The sequence below is a fragment of the Coregonus lavaretus genome, assembly GCF_964263955.1.
Source record: "Coregonus lavaretus genome assembly, contig: HAP1_SCAFFOLD_3963, whole genome shotgun sequence".
NCBI classification, from domain to species: domain Eukaryota; kingdom Metazoa; phylum Chordata; class Actinopteri; order Salmoniformes; family Salmonidae; genus Coregonus; species Coregonus lavaretus.
Genome location: NW_028166974.1, coordinates 29,977 through 35,869, shown reverse-complemented (window position 1 = coordinate 35,869; position 5,893 = coordinate 29,977). Strand labels below are relative to the sequence as shown.

Below are 5,893 nucleotides of genomic sequence, written 5' to 3'. Positions count from 1 at the left end.
TTCCCCCAAACCTTTTCAATGAAATGTTAACTGCAATGTAGGCTTACCTGGCAGAAGTATATATATATATATATATATATATATATATATGTGTGTGTGTGTGTGTGTGTTTGTAGGTGTGTATGTGTGTTTCTGTGTGTGTGCGCATGAAATCAATTTGTAGACATAGCAAAAAGTAAACATTTGAAGATCAATGGTTTTATTAGACTCCTTGAAATAACATGTTTTCTATAGACAGATTATCTTGTGGCTAAGGCTAAATCAACTGGATGAAAATCACATGAATTCACTGTTACAGACAGAGGTGGTTTCATCTCTCACTGTGCTGTTCCCCTGTTACAGACAGAGGTGGTTTCATCTCTCACTGTGCTGTTCCCCTGTTACAGACAGAGGTGGTTTCATCTCTCACTGTGCTGTTCCCCTGTTACAGACAGAGGTGGTTTCATCTCTCACTGTGCTGTTCCCCTGTTACAGACAGAGGTGGTTTCATCTCTCACTGTGCTGTTCCCCTGTTACAGACAGAGGTGGTTTCATCTCTCACTGTGCTGTTCCCCTGTTACAGACAGAGGTGGTTTCATCTCTAACTGTGCTGTTCCCCTGTTACAGACAGAGGTGGTTTCATCTCTCAACTCTCAACTGTTACAGAGACCCTAACTGGTAAAATATTTAGCTTGCCCAAAGATGTATAAAATATTGGAAAGACTGTCTCTGTGAAAGTATGTGTAATAGTATGTATATGTGTGTTAAAATATGCAGAAAATAATGACAGCTCTCCTCTGTCCCAGTCCAGCTGCACTCTGATCCTATGGGGTCTCCCTCTCAATATGAGACCAATGGGTTCACTGTTTGGGCACCGTACTTCATATTCATATTCATCTAAATTTAAAACATTGTCATTGTGTTGAAAAGCCCAGACGTCATCCCAAGGATTAGACCTATTGACAGACTCAGTGGCCACACCTACAAAGTAGGAAAATTTGTGTTCAACCTCAACATCCCAGCTGTGTTTCCCTGAGTTAAAGCCCTCAGAGCCCAGGACCCATCCATTCATAAACCTGCTTTCAAACCTTTCTGGGTTGTCAGGGAACTGTTCTGGTGAGTAACTGATCATCCCACCGGTCAGGTCCTCAGACAGGGTGAGGACCTGGCTGGCAGTGTTGGGGTCCAGAATCACAGGACCTGAACAGAGAGAACAGAGACACACTATAAAGAACTTGTGATAAAGTGAAACTACATCCATAATATACTATACAGGCTGGTAGTGTTGGGGTCCAGTAAATGTTTCAGTCATTACACTGTGTGAATGTACAGTATCGAAATCGTGTAACTTCATGAAGGCGTTCTCATGATCAGAATATACGTCTCACTATATTTAACAATGTCCTGCATCTTCTCCCAGATTCTGAACTTCAGGTTGCCCAGGTGTTTGGCCATGTCTACCAGCCCTCCTGAGACCAGCTGTGGATCCGGCAGTGTGCACTGGGCTCTGGAAGAACATTCAGGAGTCAGTGCTGCTGTGGGCTTGGGTTCAGAACCACAGAGAAGAGAGAGACGGGAGGCAGATCACTTACCTTTTCACCGTGGCCTGGTATGTCTGCAAAGGAACGAAAAAACAGGGCTATGTTTTTAACATAATTAACATATAGATGATGATGTAATTTAATTTAGCGATACATCTGTAACTTTATGTGTTATGTTTATTCTGTAAAAAAAAGTATTTACATGTAAGAATGAGATGTCTTCAGCTCTTCCTCTACGGCTCTGATTGTGTCTGAAAGAGATGACATCACACTGCTCATCTCCTCAATCCTCTTCTTCATCAACTGACTCTTCTGCTCCTCTTCCTCCCTCAGTACAGCTAGCCTGGCCCGCTCTTCATCACGTAGAAACTGGTGAAGCTTCTTAAACTCCACCTTAACCTGCATCTCTGTTTGCTGGGCTTGCCTCTGGAGAAACAAGATGAACGTATCTCTGAAAATATGACCTTGTTAAATGGAACTAAAAATAATAAATCAGACATATACAATATGTACAGTTATGTTATACAGTTGAAGTCAGAAGTTTACATACACCTTAGCCAAATATATTTAAACTCAGTTTTTCACAATTCCTGACATTTCATCCTAGTAAAAATTCCCTGTCTTAGGTCAGTTAGGATCACCACTTTATTTTAAGAATGTGAAATGTCAGAATAATAGTAGAGATAATGATTTATTTCAGCTTTTATTTATTTCTTCACATTCCCAGTGGGTCAGAAGTTTACATAAACTCAATTAGTATTTGGTAGCATTGCCTTTAAATTGTTTAACTTGGGTCAAACATTTCGGGTAGCCTTCCACAAGTTTTCCACAATAAGTTGGGTGAATTTTGGCCCATTCCTCCTGACAGAGCTGGTGTAACTGAGTCAGGTTTGTAGGCCTCCTTGCTCGCACACGCTTTTTCAATTCTGCCCACAAATGTTCTATAGGATTGAGGTCAGGGTTTTGTGATGGCCACTCCAATACCTTGACTTTGTTGTCCTTGAGCCATTTTGCCACAACTTTGGAAGCATGCTTGGGGTCATTGTTCATTTGGAAGACCCATTTGCGACCAAGCTTTAACTTCCTGACTGATGTCTTGAGATGTTGCTTCAATATATCCACATAATTTTCCTTCCTCATGAAGTCATCTATTTTGTGAAGTGCACCAGTCCCTCCTGCAGCAAAGCACCCCCACAGCACGATGCTGCTACCCCTGTGCTTCACGGTTGGGATGGTGTTCTTCGGCTTGCAAGCCTTCCCCGTTTTCCTCCAAACATAACGATGGTAATTACGGCCAAACAGTTCTATTTTTGTTTCATTAAACCAGAGGACATTTCTCCAAAAAATACGATGTTTGTCCCCATGTGCAGTTGCAAACCGTAGTCTGACTTTTTATGGCGGTTTTGGAGCAATGGCTTCTTCCTTGCTGAGCGGCCTTTCAGGTTATATTGATATAGGACTCGTTTTACTGTGGATATAGATACTTTTGTACCTGTTTCCTCCAGTATCTTCACAAGGTCCTTTGCTGTTGTTCTGGGATTGATTTGCACTTTTCGCACCAAAGTACGTTCATCTCTAGGAGACAGAACAAGTCTCCTTCCTGAGCGGTATGATGGCTGTGTGGTCCCATGGTGTTTATACTTGCGTACTATTGTTTGTACAGATGAATGTGGTACCTTCAGGCGTTTGGAAATTGCTCCCAATGATGAACCATACTTGGGGAGGTCTACATTTTTTTTCTGAGGTCTTGGCTGATTTCTTTAGATTTTCCCATGATGTCAATCAAAGAGGCACTGAGTTTGAAGGTAGGCCTTGAAATACATCCACAGGTACACCTCCAATTGACTCAAATTATGTCAATTAGCCTATCAGAAGCTTCTAAAGCCATGACATAATTTTCTGGAATTTTCCAAGCTGTTTAAAGGCACAGTCAACTTAGTGTATGTAAACTTCTGACCCACTGGAATTGTGATACAGTGAATTATAAGTGAAATAATCTGTCTGTAAACAATTGTTGGAAAAATTACTTGTGTCATGCACAAAGTAGATGTCCTAACCGACTTGCCAAAACTATTGTTTGTTAACAAGAAATTTGTGGAGTGGTTGAAAAATGAGTTTTAATGACTCCAACCTAAGTGTATGTAAACATCCGACTTCAACTGTATCTCTCAGCATCTCACCTTGATATGCTGTGCTGTTTCATCACAGGTGAGTTTAACTTTCGTAAAGACTTCCAGTTTCTCCTGTAAGGACTTCAACGTAGGCTTGAGTCTCTCCTGGAATTAAACAAGATGTTGTACAATACCAAATTTTTTCCAGTTGTAATATTCAGTGTATACTTACATTAGTGTCTTGTCACCATCAATTATCATTGTCAAGGTGAAAAACAAGTGGTCATTTTAAAAAGAAAAAAGGGAATTCTGCACACTGACTATTAACAATACAATAGTTTACTGTACCTTATGTTCCTGTACAGCTTCATCTATAGGGATGAACTCATGTTTTCTGTGCTTCCTTGAATCGCGACACACCACACATATAGGCTGTTCATCCTCCTTACAGAAGAGCTTGAGTTTCTCTCCATGCTGACTGCAGAGCACCTCAGACCCTGCCAAAGCTCTCCGACTCCTCGACTGTAAGTAGGCCTCACACAGGTTCTTGAGAGCCAGGTTATTGGGAGGCTCAGACCTTGAGGATCTTCTCCTGCAAACTGGACACACTTGAGATGGCTTCTCTTTCCAGAATTCCTGCAGACAGGCTTTACAGAAACTGTGGCTACATGACAGGATGACAGGATCCTTGAAGATGTCACAGCACACAGCACAGGAGAAATCCACCTCTTGGAGAGACAACTTGCAAGCCATTTTTTCCCTCTGTCACACACACTCCCCTCGCTCCTCTGTAATGGCCTGAGGAAGCAGAGTTTACTCCCACTTTTAAAGACTCACCCTGTTTGTTAGCAGATCTATGGCCTTATCTCCTCCAGTATCTATGCTGAAATGTTGAATCTAGTAATGAGTAATAGTTCCTGTGTCGTGTCGTCCGTCTTTTGTTGAACAAAACAGGCAAATAAACAGCAGTAGCAGAGATCTGAATAGTACTGTACTGCACAGAATTTTACTTCCTGCATTCTGTATGCGTAAGGGGAGGAGCTTTGCAGTTTAGAGCAGAGTTAACTGTTCAATTCCTGAAAGAGATGTGTTTTACATTGTTGTGGTGGACTTTAGCCTGTACAGGTTAGCAGTGTTCAGTTGTGTAATACAAGTGTGTGAGGGGCGGAGCTTTCAGTAAAGTAGAGTGTGTGTGTGTGAGTGAGAGCAAGAGAGTGTGTGTGTATGTAGGGTAGAAAAAAACTAAATGATTAGCATGAAAATACAAGCTAAACGCATCTACAGATGGTCATACTATCAACAAACTATCTGATGATAAGCAACTGCTTGCTAAGGTTACGGTTAGGGTTAGGTTTTGAATAAGGTTTAAGGTTAAGGTTAGGGTTAGGGTAAGGTTTAAGTTTTGGGTTAGGATAAGGGTTAAGAATCTCCAAATAAAGTGTTAACTGCATTTTATATCAGTATTCAGTCTATAAGCTTTAGATGTTTTTATTCTACATTAAATGAGGTTGTGTATCTTCCAAACCTTTACCTCCCTCTCTCTACAGCTTTACCTCCCTCTCTCTACAGAGCTTTACCTCCCTCTCTCTCTACAGAGCTTTACCTCCCTCTCTCTACAGAGCTTTACCTCCCTCACTCTACAGAGCTTTACCTCCCTCTTTTTACATATCTTTTCCTCCCTCTCTCTACAGAGCTTTTCCTCCCTCTCTCTACAGAGCTTTACCTCCCTCTCTACAGAGCTTTACCTTCCTCTCTCTACAGAGCTTTACCTCCCTCTCTCTACAGCTTTACCTTCCTCTCTCTACAGAGCTTTACCTCCCTCTCTCTACATAGCTTTACCTCCCTCTCTCTAAAGCTATACCTCCCTCTCTCTACATAGCTTTACCTCCCTCTCTACAGAGCTTTACCTTCCTCTCTCTACAGAGCTTTACCTCACTTTCTCTACAGACTTTTACCTCCCTCTCTCTACAGAGCTTTACCTCCCTCTCTCTACAGAGCTTACCACCCTCTCTCTACATAGCTTTACCTCCCTCTCTCTACAGAGCTTTACCTCCCTCTCTCTACAGAGCTTTACCTCCCTCTCTCTACAGAGCTTTACCTCCCTCTCTCTACAGAGCTTTACCTCCCTCTCTCTACAGAGCTATACCACCCTCTCTCTCCAGAGCTTTACCTCCCTCTCTCTACAGAGCTTTACATCCCTATCTCTCTCCAGAGCTTTACCTCCCTCTCTATACAGAGCTTTACCTCCCTCTCTCTACAGAG

At 42.0% G+C, this 5,893-nt stretch overlaps 1 pseudogene across 1 annotated transcript; it reads right to left on the bottom strand.

The window, feature by feature from the left end:
* Positions 1 to 1,036: 1,036 nt before the first annotated feature.
* On the bottom strand, positions 1,037 to 4,483 carry LOC311114049 (E3 ubiquitin-protein ligase TRIM35-like; annotated as a pseudogene). Its single transcript has 5 exons — positions 3,980 to 4,483; positions 3,701 to 3,796; positions 1,723 to 1,946; positions 1,572 to 1,594; positions 1,037 to 1,179 (listed from the first exon to the last, which is right to left on the bottom strand). The product of its transcript is annotated as an E3 ubiquitin-protein ligase TRIM35-like (transcript).
* Between the last annotated feature and the right edge of the window lie 1,410 nt (positions 4,484 to 5,893).